The following is a 16,342-nucleotide window of genomic DNA, read 5'->3' on the forward strand; positions in this document are numbered from 1 at the left end:
TAGTAAAATGTCTCATGTAGGGCAAGACATTCGTGGCATAACTGGTTGGGAATCACCGGTAGATGTATATTCAGTGTATGCATATTTAGCAAAAGTAAAAAACATAGATGTACTTGTGGAAGAAAAACAAAAAAGAGATGAAGATAATGCAGGGATATCTAAAAGAATTACAAGAAGAAGCGTGGATCAGTCTAAAGCTACAAATCAGCCACCTCCCGAGCATGTTATGGAAGAGGTCAGTCAGGAGCAAAAACAGGATAACAAACAAGAGGGCAAAAAGAAGGGCAAGCAGCCAGGATATAAGTTGCAATCTGACATTGAGATAGCCATAAATCTTAAGAAGGTTCTAGAAGAACAGATCTTAAAGAGTCAGGTGGAATTCACCTTGGGAGAGGTGCTTGGCATCACCAAATGAGAATTTCATGATGAGATCATTGACATAATTAAGGGAAGCGTCAAATTCTTGGTGATACCGCTAGTGCATTGCTGTAATTTGAAGAGGAAACTGGTTTGTTGGGTATTTGGGCTGAATATGAGCATGAAGTAAGTAATGCATTATCTATGCACGATGCTACTGATTAGTGGACAGCATGTGGAAAAGAGAAGAAACTGGCTAAAAATGCATTGTCTTGTAGCAATATACATGGTGGAGTAAGGTAGATGCAACAATTTGGGAAGAGACTCTAGGATTTATTCCTCAAAGTCACTACACAAGAAATCATTGGGCTAGAGCTACCACTGAAACGGTAGTGAAAATAGGGAAGCGTGAAACTCCTTGTGTTGCTTTACTTGACCGTGGGTCGGAGATAAATGTCATTGAGCATGGATTGTATGAAAATGGTGCATGGCCTGTAGACATTGATCATGGTTGGCGTATGAGGGCTACAAATAATTCTTCGAGAGAGCTTTATGCTGCATGTCCTAATGTAAATATGACAATTGGTGATGTACAAGAAGAGCAACACTTCTTTGTGCAAGATAATTCCTCATATGTAGTGATTTTGGGAAAGCCCTATATTACAGGAGTGCGTATGGAAACAAAGGTGCTTGATGATGGTTATGCATATGCAAGAGTCACAAGCAAGGATGATAAGAAAGCAATCCAATTTCTTACTGTTTGTATTAATCATCCTAGAAATTGGGATACACTTCGAGAGTCTCCTTTGGCTCCAAATGCAAGGGAATAAAGTATGTATTTACTATTGGTTATTCTCAGTTTACAGCAAACAGTTCATGTTGGTTTAAGCCTATGGAAGCTATGTGCAAGGCTAAACGCATATCTATGAAACGAGATACTAAGGAACTGAAAGCATTGGGATTGTTAGCTAAAAATGAAGGCATTTCAAGCATCTTTTATGGGCTGAATATTAATGACACTATGAATGAAATTTCAGCAACTATACATGCAGAAAATGAGGCTGAAAACAGAGTGTTGTCAGTATGTTCTTTGGACATGTATGACATTATATCATTGTTTTCTCAGCAAGAAGGATTACAATGGGCTGAAGCACTTGTGGAAACAAAGTATAAGACAATTGACTAAAAGATGAAACCAATTTCTTTGCCACTTCCACCAAAGAGTGAGGGTTTGTATGAAAAAGTGACAACGTAGTCAAGCTTAGGGGATCCTAAAGATATAGGTCATCACTTTACATTTGAAACATTATAGGAATTGAAAGTTGGTGTAGAAGGGTTTCTTTTGTCTGCTGAGAGAGACTGTTTTATGCAGATCTTGGCTAGGCATGGAAAGGCATTTGCATTTCAGCCAAGTGAAATAGGTGGTGTGGATCCAAATGTTATCTCTGCTATGGTAATATTTACTGTGCCACATGTACCATGTAACTTGATGCCTATTCCAATGCCTAAAGCTTACTTGCCAAAGCTAATGGATTTGCTAAATGAAAAGATCCACATGAAGATCTTGGAGCCCTCTTCACCCCCGTACTCAAATCGTTGGTTTACTATGCCCAAAAAGAATGGGGCTTTGAGATTTATTCAATAAAGTGACCATAAGAAATGTGGGTGCAGGTCCTGTGGTTGATGAAATTGCAGAGGCTTTTGCAAGCAGAGCGGTCTATTCTTTGGGTAATCTTTACTCGGGGTATGATTAGTTTCAGCTTGCAATTGAAAGTACCGATATCACAACCATGAAGACTCCCTTGGGGTTAGTACGGATGTGTACTCTCCTAGAGGGTGAAACAAACCTAGTGGCACACATGGAAAATGCTATGAATAGGGTACTCAAGGATTTTATACCACAATTGACAATGCCCTTCTTGGATGATGTTCCAATCAAAGGGTGTGCACTGGATGAAAAGAATGAAGAGATGGATGCTCATGGATGCAAACAGTTTGTTGCAGACCATATTGTGGATTGTGAGAGGATTTTGACGCGTCTAGAAGAAGTGAATTTAACTCTTTGTGGACAAAAGTATGTCTTTGGAGTTGAAGAGGTTTTGATTGTTGGGCATATGTGTGGGCCCTATGGGCGAAGACCATCACCAACAAAAATAGATGGGATTGATAGAATGTAAGATGTATGCACGAATGTATCCGAGGTGCGAAGATTCTTAGGTGTATAGGTGTTCTATTTGATATGGATTTCTCACCTTGCACATGTAGCTAATGCTCTATATCAGCTTATGAGGAAAGGTTAGAAATCTCATTGGGAAAGGAAGCATCAGAAAGCAATGAAGAAATTGAAGTAGCTCTTAAAAACTGCTCCTACATTGATTAAGATTGACTATTCACATGGAAAGCCTATCATTATTATTGTTGATACAAGTCCAATTGGGATTCGATGTGCGATTGGGAAAGATGATGAGGAAGGGTAAAGATATGCAATATGCTTTGGTGCTAAAGTATTGTCTGAATGACAGAGAAGATATCCACAAGTAGAAAGAGAATTATGGGGAATTGTGACAGCCCTTAAATGTGATAAGGAGTATTTTATGGGTGCTCATGTAGTCATTGAGACCGATTGTTTTCCGGTATTGGGTATGATTACTGGTGGTGCTACTCCAGACATTGCTATGCTCTGGTGGATCGCATATATCAAATCTTTGAGCCCTGAATTTCAACATTTTGCAGAAAGAGATAACCTAGTAGCATACATGTTATCTTGATCATGTTATGAGAATGAAGATGAGATGATGGATGAGGAGGAAGAAGATGACTTTCTTATGGCTGAAAATGATGATGCAACAGTGAATTTAGCAATGCAAGGTGTTGCTATAACATTAATAGAAGCTTGGACAACAAAGATAAGACACTTTACATGTTTTGCATCTTGTATAGAAGTGTTTCTGGAAGACAAATATTGTTGAGTGTTGAAATGACTTGTTTTTTGGCTGATTTTTGTTGTTTTTGAGAGCTGAATGGTTGATTTTATGAGATGATTGATTGATTTGGAAGTGGTTTGAGAGTGTTTTGGATGATATTGATTGTGTTTTGGAAGATCATGATGTTTATTGGTGGTTCTGTGATGTTCTGATAGGTTCTGAATGGTTCTGTATACCTTCTGTTTTGCTCTGTTTTGGTCTGTTTTGTTCTGATTGTCTTCTGTAAGGAGGGATGGAGTATTGATTGATGAAGATTGAGATCTTGTGAAAGTTTATTGAATGGTTTGTGAGAGTTTGGAATGGTTTGAGAGTGAGTTATGTGGTTTTGATGACCTTCTGTAACCTTCTGTAGGTCTTCTGTAGAGCTTCTGCTTCTGTTCTGTTTCTGTTCTGTTCTGTACTGTAACTATTCTGGTACTGTTCTGTAGACTGTTCTATATGTTTCTGTATGTGTTGTGATGGATGAGAGTGTAGCTTGGGAAAGTTTTCTAGCCTTGGAAAGAAGTGAATACAAGTACAAAAGAGCTGAAAGAAGTGGAAGAAGTAGCTGCTAAAGACTCAAGTGAAGACTAGAGTGAAGTGACAGTAGTGAGCTATGAAAGGACACTGTAGTGGCTCTGGTGACTCTTCATATCAGACATACCTCTTGGGAGGGGTATCCACGACCTAAGAAGGATTATTGAGAGTGATTTTGAGACATTGTAGTGAGGATATGATGTATTATTGATGGAGAGAGAGAGAGAGAGTCAGAGATAGCCAATTCTACTGAAACAGAATGATTGTATGTGAGAGATTGAGAGAGAAGACTATGAAGATATTGAAGATGAATACTATGTGATGTATTTCCATTCAAAGATGGTGTATTCCTTTGCTTTCTTTGTTCTATTGATGGATTTTGTGAAGATATTGAAGAATATGGTTGATTCTATCAAAACCGTGGGAGATCTACATGATGCTGCATGAAGATTTGTTGTGCCTGGTGTTCTTTTCTTCATTGTGATTATATGAAACATGATAAACAAGCTTGTTGATGTTACAAGATAGATTTTCTTGCAAGAGAATTTCCTTTTCCTTGGTGTTCCTCTTGGGGCTCCATGTTTTTGGTGCGCAGCCGGGGAAACTTGCCATCAACAAGCACCAGAAGAGGCTGAAAATGAAGGAAATGGCATTGCCAAGAAGAGAAGAATTCAATGGATGTTTGTAAAGTTCCTTCTTCCACTGAAGAGTTTGAATTCCTCATAATCAAAGCCACTTTCCACAAGAAGTTCATCCCACAATGGCGGAAACACATCACCATCATGATGCATGCTCTATATGGTGGACAGTTTCCTCTTCCTGTTGCTTCAGCAGCAACTTGCATCTTGGTGGCCAACTGTTTGGGAATAAACTGAAGAGTAGAAACAGAGAGAATGACCATCCATGGAAGATTTGGCATTCATTGAAAAGTTTCCAGACAACATCAAGTGGGAGATTGTGAAGAAGCTTCAGGAGTCTTGGTCTGTAGAGGTTCACAAAGACAAGAAGGAAAAGAGTTGGAATTTGTTCGTGGACGCTCAACAGCAAGATACATGGGATGCTTGGTGTACTGATAATCTTCTGTTTGTTCAATTAGCAACCCACTGGAAGTTGGTAGACAGAGTGTTTTTCACAACATACACTGTTGAAACCATCAGAAGCTGGCATTATATGATGATGGCACTACCACAATGCTCAGACGTATGCATTTTGACACCTTCAGAACCGAATATCTTCCCCTGTGCAGTGGCATGAAAGCAGAATTCAGGGACATTGAAAAGAAAGAAGTAGAAGAAATGTTGGCAAGAGAGTCCTCCAGAGACTGAAACCTTCTGTTAACCCTCTGTGGAGCACTAACAACCTAGTAGAGCCAACCCCCTGATGAATGACGCAATAAAGAGGCAAACGTTAGAACGAGTCCAGAGGTACGTGAGAAGAGAGAAAGCAAAAATCAAGGCTGAGAATGAGCTAGCAGCAGAAGCCGCCTTTGACGCCCTTGCGGAACTCTTTACAGAAGTCCCAATGGCACATCAAGCCCTTCCTCCTGCTGGAGGTCCACTTCCAAGCCAGATCCGTCCTGGAAATATTGATGACAGACCAGCAAATGTAGTCCCATTGCCAGTTTTTAAGGGAGAGTACAATGAAGACCCCGATCTTCATGTAGCAGAGTTTATGGTAGCATGTGTGGCTAACAATGCCAGAACCCCTGAGCATTGGTTAGCAATATTCCTCGCCACTTTCAAGGGCGCGGCGTTTCAGTGGTATGAGAGACAAGCAGCAGGAACTTTTGGCACATGGGACGACCTGAAGTTGGCCTTCCTCACTAAATTCAGGCGTGAAGGTTTTGAAGAGCGGATGAGAGAGGAATTTATGAACCTAAGTCAATCCTCTGGAGAAAGAGTAGAAGCCTATGTCTCACGAATGGAATCCATCCTGAAGAGATGGACTAACCATAATTTAGATTATGGCATTCAGAAGGGGGTGTTTCTCAGAGGATTACAACCAGAAGTCCGTAAGTTTGTGGAGCTGCAAAGACCAGCCACACTACAAGCTGCAACAGAAGGTGCAAGACTGTACGATGAAGTGGAAGCTCGATTAGCGATGAATACAGGAAGAGGAGTCCTACCTCCTCTGATGCTAGGAATGATGTATCCACCAAATGCAGTTCCAGGGACTGTTTCCTATCCCTACCAACAGATGCCCTTGGTATCACAGTACAGTGCACCAAATCAACAGTGGCCACAATCCATGCCTCAAATGATGGTTTAACCACAACAACAATGGTCCCAACCAATTTCCTCAATGTCAAATCAGTGGCAACAGTGGAATCCTACCAACTGGAGCCAACAGCCAACAGTTCAAACAGGAGCTCTGAATCAGAACCAGAACAGAGACCCCTCTGTACCAGCCCAACCCGTTTATGCAGTGATTACAGAGACTCCTCAAAACCCTCCTGCCAGTATGTCCGGAGGAGAAAGCTTGAAGGACTACTTATCCAACTCAGTTGCCAACATCAAAAAGGAGTTGATGGATGTGATTACAGAACAACTACAGACGTTGAAAGTGAATACCGCTAGCATATCCAACGTTGCAGGAGCAGGAAGAGATGTGATGCGGTCAAATACTTGGTGTGGTAAGTGTCATCAAGCAGGCCATTTAGCCACTGAATGTACACGAAAACCAACTATTCCCGGGGCCTTCTGTTCCTATTGTTTGCGGAAGAACCATACAGAGGACATTTGCTCTCTGAAGGAGATGCATGATAGGAGAAGGAAGGAAGAAGACGCAAGATTCAACTTGCTGGAATCCAAAATGACAACACAGGATATTGGACCCAAGCCTAGAGAGTTTGGTCCTAATTTCGGACCCAGAAGATTTCCTTCCCAAAGTTACAGAGGAAGACAGTCTGGCGGTGGTCAGAGATCAGAAGTGGAATGTTACAGATGCGGAGAAAAGGGACACATCTCACCAAATTGTCCAAATCCTAGAAGGTCAGTGGATTACAAGCCCTTATGCAGTCGATGCAAAGGAGAAGGCCACACTGCAAAAGACTATCCAAGCCCAGCCCCAGTGAAAAACAGTGCTACTGATAGTCCGTCCAAGGCCCAAGAGCCTACCTCCAATTTGGTGGAATTGGAAGTTGCTGCCATCATGCGTGCAAAGCAGAAGGAACCACCTATCCAGAAAGAAAATAACCCTCTTGCCCGAACAGTGAAGTTCAATCTTCCACCAGAAGAACAGAACAGAACAGAGCCTAACAGTGCCGTACAAAGCCCTACAGTGCCACAGAGAGTTACAGAGACAGTTACAGAGATAGGACCAGAGGTCCAGGATACAGAAGAAGAGGAAGTGCCACAAGTGGCAGAAGAAGTTCCTGTAATTCCTCTGTTGGAAGAAAGAGGGAAAATGAAAATGGGTGTTGCCCCATTCCCTAACCGGTTAGAGAAGCCAGTGGATCCTATTAAGGGATACGATTTGGTTAGAGATCTAGATACCTTTAGACCAAACCTCACATTCTGACAATTATTGATGTTGTCTCCCAGTTGCCGGAAAAGGTTCAAAAGTATACTGACAAGAAGACGTGGTTTAAGGATTGCTCCCTCAATAGCAACAAAGTCTAACAAGGCTCCAGAGCCTGTAAAAGAAGTGGATGTGGCTAATGCTTTCCTAGATCCGGGTACTCCAGAGACTGGCGTGTGGATAGAAGGCTGCTTCATTTCAAATGCACTGATTGATGGTGGTTCATCAGTAAACATTATGACGGATGTTACAATGAAGGATCTAGGCCTACAAGGTGTGCAACCCACCCAATGGCTCATCAGACTGGCGGATCAGAGTAGAATCAAGCCTTTGGGCATTCTTCCATATGTGAAGACTACAGTGGCTGGAAAAGATTATTGGCTAACCTATTTGGTGGTGAAGCCAAACTCTTATGGTACATCCTATCCTCTGCTACTGGGCAGACCATGGCTTTTTGAAGCCCGAGCAAGGACGGATTGGTTCAAAGGAACTTTGACCTTGGGTAGAGGACCCAACAAAGTGGTGCTGAAACTGTATGGTTCTCAAAAAGGACATGGATCCACCTCCTTGGAATTATCTTCTGACTCCCCTAATGAGGCTACAGATGGAACATCAGCAGACGAAGATGCTGTCAAACAGATCCTTCCCAAGAAAACAGTGGCACGTTCCTTAACAGTGGATACTGTAGGCCGACTTCCAAAAGATGCAAAGCCATTATCAATGGGTGAATTCTTCCTGCCTGAACCGGGAATGACTTCTGAAATCACTTCTGATAGTGAGATAGAAGCATGGATGTACTGCTCTCCCTGCTATATGGCCATAGCAGAGCCAGAGACAGAGGTAGGCGAGGAAACAGAGAATCTGTTCTTCTGTTACAGAGCTCCTACAGAGATAGAAGCAGAGACAGAAGCAGAGGCAGAAGCAGAAGCAGAAGCATAAGCAGAGATAGAGACAGAAGAGGATGGATATGATATGGACGAAGAAGATTATGAAAGTGAAACGGAAGAATCCATCCCAGCTGAAGAGGATATATTTGGAGAAGAAGTTCCAGAAGCTTCAGAAGCAGGCGAGCTCATGCTATGGGACAGAATGGTGATGGTACCATTTGGTCTGGTAAATGGATCTTCTCATATGCAAAACCTTTATAAGAAATGGATTAAGAAGAACAAGCCGTCTTTCAATAGTGGCTCATGCCGTCTTAACCCATTTTTGCCAAAGAAAGATGATGATGATGCACCGTGCCAACAAGCACCAATCCAACTAACCCAACAGGCATCAGAGGGTCCCTGTTATGTGACGTTCCTGGATGTATCATCAGAAGAGGAGTCTTCAAGGCAAGAGGTAATTAATCTTGAAACCAAACCCGAAACGGCTCTTATTCCATTCCAACATCTTAAGGAGCAACCTAAGTCTCCACCAAAAGAAGAAGTGGGTTCTAGTGGGACATCCGAAGAGGATACCACTCCCTTGAAGGAGTCGGATCTGTATCCAGAAGCAGTCCGTGGGACCTTCATCCGTGAAGTAGAAGGTGAAAGGCAGTTAACCTTTGTAGATGCAGAAGGCACTGAACGCCACTTGAAGGTGGGTAGCAGCCTTCCAGAAGAGGAGTTGTCAACCTTGTACAACTTGTTGAAAGAAAATTTGGACGTGTTTGCATGGTCCTACAAAGACCTAAAGGGGATTGATCCCACAATATGTCAACATCATATTGACTTGGAGCCTGATGCCAAGCCAGTACGGCAACGACAGAGGCGAATGAACCCGAATTATTCCACATTGGTGAAAGCAGAGCTGCTGAAGCTTCTGGAAGCCGAGTTCATCTATCCAGTGGCAAATAGTGAATGGGTTTCACCCATCGTGGTTGTACCCAAGAAGAATGGCAAATTGCGAATATGTGTGGATTTTCGAAAGCTTAATTCCAAGACAAAGAAGGATCACTTTCCTATCCCTTTTACAGACCAACTGTTGGACACAGTGGCAGGACATGAGCTTTATTCTCTTCTGGATGGATTCAGCGGATACAACCAAGTCCAAATCGCGGAAGAAGACCAATCCAAGACAACCTTCACCACAGAATGGGGGACCTACGCTTACCGAGTGATGCCGTTTGGACTCTGCAATGCCCCTGCTACTTTCCAATGAGTCATGATGACCGCCTTCCAAAATCATCTACACGACTTTATTGAGGTATATTTGGATGACTTTTGTGTCTATAGTTTGATCCGTGAACACTGGGAACACCTGGAACAATGCTTTGACCGATGCTGGGAGCATGGGATTTCCCTCAACCCCGACAAATGCATCTTTGGGGTCTCTTCTGGAGTTCTGTTGGGCCACATTGTCTCTGCACAAGGGATATCAACAGACCCTGCAAAGATTGAAAAGATCGCAGCTCTGGCAGCACCCACCAACCTCAAACAGTTGAGGGGATTCCTAGGCCATGTGGGTTACTACAGAAGGTTTATAGCCCATTTTGCGACAAAGGCAACCTCCTTGCACAAGCTCCTGAGGAAAGATGCAGAGTTTACTTGGACGGAAGAATGTGACAAAGCCTTCCACACTCTGAAGCAGTGTCTGATAGAGGCACCCATTCTGCAACCTCCTGATTAGACGAAAGAGTTCCATGTACACACTGATACATCAATTGAAGGTTTAGGTGCTGTCCTCTGCCAAAAGGGCTCTTCGAAGTTGGATCAACCAATCTATTACGCAAGCCGAAAAGTCACTGATAGGGAACGGAACTATACAGTGACAGAGCTGGAGTGCTTGGCAATGGTGTTTGCCTTGGAAAAGTTTTGCCATTACCTCCTAGCTACCCACTTTAAATTTTATGTGCATCATGAGGCCCTGTCCTTCCTGATGAACAAAGCAGACGTGAAAGGATGAATGATGAGATGGCTCCTTCTATTTCAGGAGTTCGACTTTGAGGTGATTACTAAGCCTGGTCGTTCCCATGTTCTGGCTGATCATCTGTCGCGTATCCCACAAACTGCAGACGAGAAGCAGGATGATCCAGACCTCCCTGATGCTTCCCTATTTTTGGTAGAAACTGTAACTCCTTGGTATGCAGAAATTGCCAATCTGCTGGCAACCCAACAGTATCCTCCTGGCATTTCTAGTCGGGAAAGGAAGAAGCTTAGGCTAGAATCAGCCCCCTACACCCTGCTAGGTGGTGCACTGTACAAGAAAGGCAAAGATGAAGTGCTCAGAAGATGTGTTGCAGGAGATGAAATTGGGATTGTTCTGAAGGCTTGCCATGATGAGCCATGTGGAGGTCACTTTGCAGGAGAAGCTACAGCTAGGAAGGCTCTGCTAGCAGGATATTGGTGGCCTACCATTCACAAGGATGCCTATGATTACTGTAAAAGATGTGATGCTTGTCAAAGAATGGGGAAACCCACCAAGACAAGTGCCATGCCACTGCAACCTATCCTTCCGTTGAAGCTGTTTGAGAAGTGGGGCATCGACTTCGTAGGTCCGATCGATCCTCCTACCAGAAGGAAACAGAACCGATACATCCTTGTATGTACGGATTATGTCACAAAGTGGTGTGAAGCTAAAGCCCTAAAGCGGGACGATGGTAACAGCGTGGCCCTGTTCATGTACGAGAATATCATCACCCGTTTTGGTAGTCCCTTAGAGCTGGTAAGTGATAGAGGCACTCATTTTCTCAACAAAGTCATGGAGGAGTTGACAGAGTTGTATAAGATCCGCCATCGCAAGTCCACTCCTTATTACCCTAGAGCCAACGGCCAAGTCGAAGTCACCAATCGCATCCTCTGCTCGATTCTGACAAGAACAATTGCCGCACATCGTCGTGATTGGGACGATCGACTTACAGAGGCCCTCTGGGCGTATAGAACCTCCCATAAAGCAGCAACAGGATAGACACCCTTCCAGCTGGTGTATAGTACAGAAGCTGTTTTTCCTGTTGAATTGGAACTACCCTCTTTGAGAGTGGCTATCAAAGAGCGTTTGGGGGATGATGATTCACTGCAATGCCGTCTCCTGCACCTGGAATGTTTGGACAAAATTCGTAGGATGGCTCTACAGTGCATGGAAGCCACGCAAGCTCGACGCAAGGCTTACCATGACAGCTTCATTAAGCACAAGGAGTTCAAAGAAGGTGATTTGGTCCTAGTCTATGATTCACGATTTGGCAAGTTTCCTGGCAAGCTCCAGCAGCGGTGGATGGGCCCCTATAAGGTACTTGCCGTCAACCCTAATGGTTCTGTCCAAGTGCAGACGGTTGATGCCTCTGATGATCCCTTTCTGATCAATGGATATCGCCTGAAGAAGTACTTCCCTCCTTGGGGATCTTGACAATTATGGTCACTTGATCTTTTCCCTCATTGGCACGGCACTGTACTTCTTATGATGCTACTTCTGATAGCCGTTCTTCAGTCACTCCTGATGAAGTGGACGCAACCCTCTGTCCCCTCAAACCCCCCTTCCAGCCTTGATCTCTTATCCTCTATTTTCCACCAGCATCAGTGGCGAGGTTGGTTCTGACAAATGGTTTTTCTACCATTCCCTTGCTCAATTTGAAGGAAAAAAAAAGAAAAAAAACAAAACAAAACATATCGGTCATGGGAGAAAAGGACTTAGGTCCCTGTCATGCCGACCTATTCTTCGAGAAAAGGTGGAAACACCCTCGGGAATAGGGGAAAACAAGAAAAAAAAAAGAAAAAAAAAACAAATCTGTTATGAGAGAAAAGGAAGCAATTCCCTGTCATAGCAGGCCTCGTTCCAGGAAAAGGTGGTAAACACCCTTGGGCGAGAAGCTGGCTGTGGAAAAGGTGGTAACACCCAGCAGTCTAGAAAGTGGATTCATTAATTGATATCCCTAGGATCCAATTCCGAAGCTACCTCCCTTGGTACGCTGTGTCCTGGGTCTCTCTGTAAAGTGACTACCTGTCCTCTAGGAGATGACATGTTCCTGTCAAATAAAATATTCGATTTGATGGCTACCTCCCTGGGTACGCCTCTTCAACAACTGATGATGCGATCTTCATCGACAAACAATTGAGTGATGTGAGTTTTCATCCTAACCGGATGGGGAAGTGAGTATGGTTACCCTCTGTATCTATCAACAACGAGTGAGACAGAGGGTGGGTCGAGAGACCAGTCTTTTCCCTTCAAATCAAATGAGAGGTGAGAAGTGTGAATGAAGTGTTGCACGCGTGGGATGGGCCTCTCAATGCACAAAGCACAATTTGTTTCTGTGCACTGCACCATAAGGCTCCCTGGCCTTCCTTCTCGCACCGTATGCCGGCACAAGGCGGGATGCACAGTTGCACCATCCAATGCGCACAAGGCATACAACCTTTGCACAAGTGACTGTGAGGATTACATCAATGGGTTTCAGGAAAAGGCTGCCCTCCTGTCTCTATCAACAGAGCGTGAGACAGAGGGTGGGATGAGTGTGACTGGAGTTTCTTCAATCAATTACCGAGAGGTGAGATTGAGGGACGTTACGACACTTGGAGTCAGGTATGTTCCCCGTTTCCCTGTGCACCCACGGAATGGGACTTTGCCGTCATCACCAGACACGCCACCTTGTTCTGTCCACTGCATTGTAAGGCTCCCTTGCCTTCCTCCTTGCACCTATGCCAGACGAGTTGGACGCACTACTGCACCATCAACTGTGCACCCTGGCATACCCCTTCTGCACCATTCATCCTTGTCGATTCCTTAACCAGGTATGAGATATGGGTTTCAATCATTCTTCTTCGAGTGGTATTAGTCATGGGGCGAGTGACTGTTCTTTCATTCCAATTGAGTGACTGTGAGTTGAGTGTAGTATCCCTCATCATCATCGACGAATTTCCTGCGATTTCTTCCATCAGCTACCTCCCTGGGTACTGCCACGTGGTCCCTGCCATGACGGACGTGTGCCGAGAAGATTTTTTTTGGTACCTCCAGCGCCGACAACAACACTGGACGTGCCATCGACTCTCAACCTTGCTTCTTGACAAAACGGGCCAAGTTTTTCTAACCCTCCCACTTTGGTTTCTCAGTGACGGTCATGTTTTAAGTGTGGGGACGTTAGTGGATGGTCTGTGGCATGGTCCTAGGTCCCTGTTGCTCGGTTAACCCTATCCGTTAAGGTCTTAAGTGTGGGGACGCGTCCCTGCGCGTCTACATTGCATACCCCTCTGCATATGCCTTAACCTGTTCATGCATGTATGCCATGACTTGTTTTTACCCTCATGGGTTCCCTTCCCATCCACCCGGTTATGATCCCCCCACCCTTGGGGCTGTTCCCTTACAGTTTTCCTTCATTTCCTGATTTTGCGGTCCTGTCATGTGAATGCATCCTACGTTCCCTGAAGTCCACATCCAACCTTATAGCCCTGTTCCTCCCTTTGAACAGACCATTTTTCCTTTTTACCTACCCCTATTCCGGTGCACGGTTTTTGAGTTATTAATTTTTGAAGCATTTTGTGCAAATTAGCCGGTTTTCCATGTGAACGCGCTTTTCTTGCTTGGGAACCATTCTCTGACGTCATAGTCCTGCCATCCACTTTTCCCTTGTCATTTTCCCTTTTTACTCCGAGTCATTCTGATACACAGTTTGTCCGTTATTACTTTTCCGGTTTTTTTTACACCTTTTTCGTGCGTATTTTTCACATTTTTCCATGTGAACCTGCCCTCTTTGCATTGAAATTCCAATTTGATTTGACAATCGTGTCCTTCGTTCCTTCCCCCACCTTTTTCCTTTTTCCTCCACCCTCTTTCGACTTCTGGATTTTTTATTATTAATTTTTAAATGAGTTTTCGGGAGTATTTTTAGAGTTTTTTGCATGTGAACCCCTCCTATTTCTCCCGGAACTGCGGTTTAATGTGATAACCCTGTGTCCCCCCTTCTTGCGAACATTTTTCCTTCTTACTGCATGTCATTCCGGTGAACGGTTCGTCCGATATTAATTTCCGATCCCATTTTCGGGTTTGTTTTTTGGGTTTTTCCCATGTGAACGCGTCTTATCTCCGTCGGAATTATGTTTTGATGTGATAGGATTGTCGGGCACATCTTTCTGCACTATTTTTCTTTTTTCTGCACCTCATTCCGCTGCACGGATTTTTTGATATTAATTTTTAATTGAGTTTTTTGGTTCGTTTTTTGTGTTTTTTGCACGTGACCGCTCTTTACCCATCCCGGAATCTCCGTCATATATTTTTCTTCTCTTCCGCCTGCCGTCCTGCCCACTTTTTATTTTTACGCTATTTCGTTTTGACGTCCGGATTGGGAGTTATTTATTTTTCTTTATTTTTACGTGTTTTCACGCACTCCGTCTTGCGCGTGACCGCGTCCTTTTTCGATTTTACGTGTCTCCACGTGCCCCGGTCGTGTTCACATGACCCGTACCATCATCCCAGCGCCATTTCGATCCCGTCACGGTAAATTTTTTTACCCCGCCCCGCGCATGAGCGCGAGACGGAGGTACGCGCCCATTTCTTCCCCTCTTCCCCCTGCCCTACCCTCCCCTTGTCCCTGCCCACCCGTTCCCCCCAACCGCCCGACCCCTTCCCCCAACCGCCTCCCTCTCCTTGCGTCCCTCCTCTTCTCCCTCCCCTTCCTCCTTCCCTTCCTCCCGCCTGCATTCTCCTCCCCTTCTTCCTTCCTCCTCCCCTCTTCCTCATTCCTCTGCCCCGCTGCCGCCACTGTCGCATCCTCCTTGTCGACGCCAGTCGCCCGCGCCAGCCCCTCCACCGCTCCGCCGTGCAGCCAGCGCCGCTCCTCGGCCCTCCTCTGCAGCGCCCGATGACGCCTGCCCCGCCTCGGCTCCAGCATCGATCGCCTGGCCCCTCGCCGTCGTGCCCTCGCAGATCCCAAGGCCCCCTGCCTGCGCCCGCCGGGTGTTCAGCCCGCGCCCCGCGCCTGTGGTGCTCGCCGCCTGCACAGCGCTGCCGCCACGCCGTGTGGACCGCGCTGCCGTCAGAGCCCGCCCTGCCTCCAGTCGCCGCCTGCCCCTCGCCCTCCTCGACGCCTGCCAGACGTGCCACACGTCGGCCGCCTCTCGCCCGCCAGTCCGCCGGCAGCCGCCCGCTCTCCGCCGGAAGCTGCCACCACCCTCCTCTACCTCCTCCTCCTCCCTCACTAATTTGAGGTTAGTTTAACCTAACCTTAGGTTAATTCACTAACCCTAACCTCCCACTAATTAACAACTAGTAAGGTTAATTAACTAACCCTAACCCTAACCCTAACCTTAACCCTAACCCTAGTTACCATCCCACTACCCCTAACTAGCACCCTAACCCTAACCCTAACCCTAACCCACCTTAGATTACTTAACCCCCTTTAGGTTAGTTTCTACTAACTGGACTTAACTGACTTATCCAACCTGACTAACCTAACTTGACTTGACTTCCTGTGACTAACATGACTTACCCAGACTAACCAGACTTAACTAACTTACTTCTAATTTACTTATCTGATTAACATGATTTATATGATTTAATTAATTTCTAAATTAATTTTTCCATCAAAAAAAAAATCAGAAAAATTTCTAAAAATTCCCTTTGCTTTTTGCCAATTTTTGGGAGTTTGTCCGACCGCTGGAAATTACCTACCCTACAATTTCTGAAAATTACATATTTCCTAATTAATCCCCCAAATTGCCAATAAATGTAGAAAATTCATTTAAAAATAGTAAAAATTCTAAAAAAATTCTGAAAAATTCTAAACAATTCCCCTCACCTCCCTTGCTCATTTTCCATTTATTCCACCATAAATAATCACAACTTAACACAAATAAAAAATAATAATAATAAAATCCAATCAACTAAAATAAAAATAAAAAACCAACACAAACCAAATCCACACATCCGCTAAGGTGTTGTGTTTGTTGTTTCATCAGTGGTCTTTACTTTTCCTTTACTGGATTCACTTCTTTTGGGAGACTCTTCCATGCGCATTTCTGCATTACATACACACCCCTTCCAGGCATTCTCCTTGATTGTCT

At 44.5% G+C, this 16,342-nt stretch overlaps 1 pseudogene; it reads right to left on the reverse strand.

Annotated features, from left to right (window-relative positions):
- The window catches only part of LOC148035014 (uncharacterized), a 36,211-nt pseudogene extending 21,040 nt beyond the window's left edge, over nt 1–15,171 (reverse strand).
- Between the last annotated feature and the right edge of the window lie 1,171 nt (nt 15,172–16,342).

This window comes from Lygodium microphyllum, chromosome 6 (assembly GCF_053477565.2).
Source record: "Lygodium microphyllum isolate KBCC chromosome 6, Lygodium_microphyllum_v1.1.10, whole genome shotgun sequence".
Classification (NCBI taxonomy): Eukaryota; Viridiplantae; Streptophyta; class Polypodiopsida; order Schizaeales; family Lygodiaceae; genus Lygodium; species Lygodium microphyllum.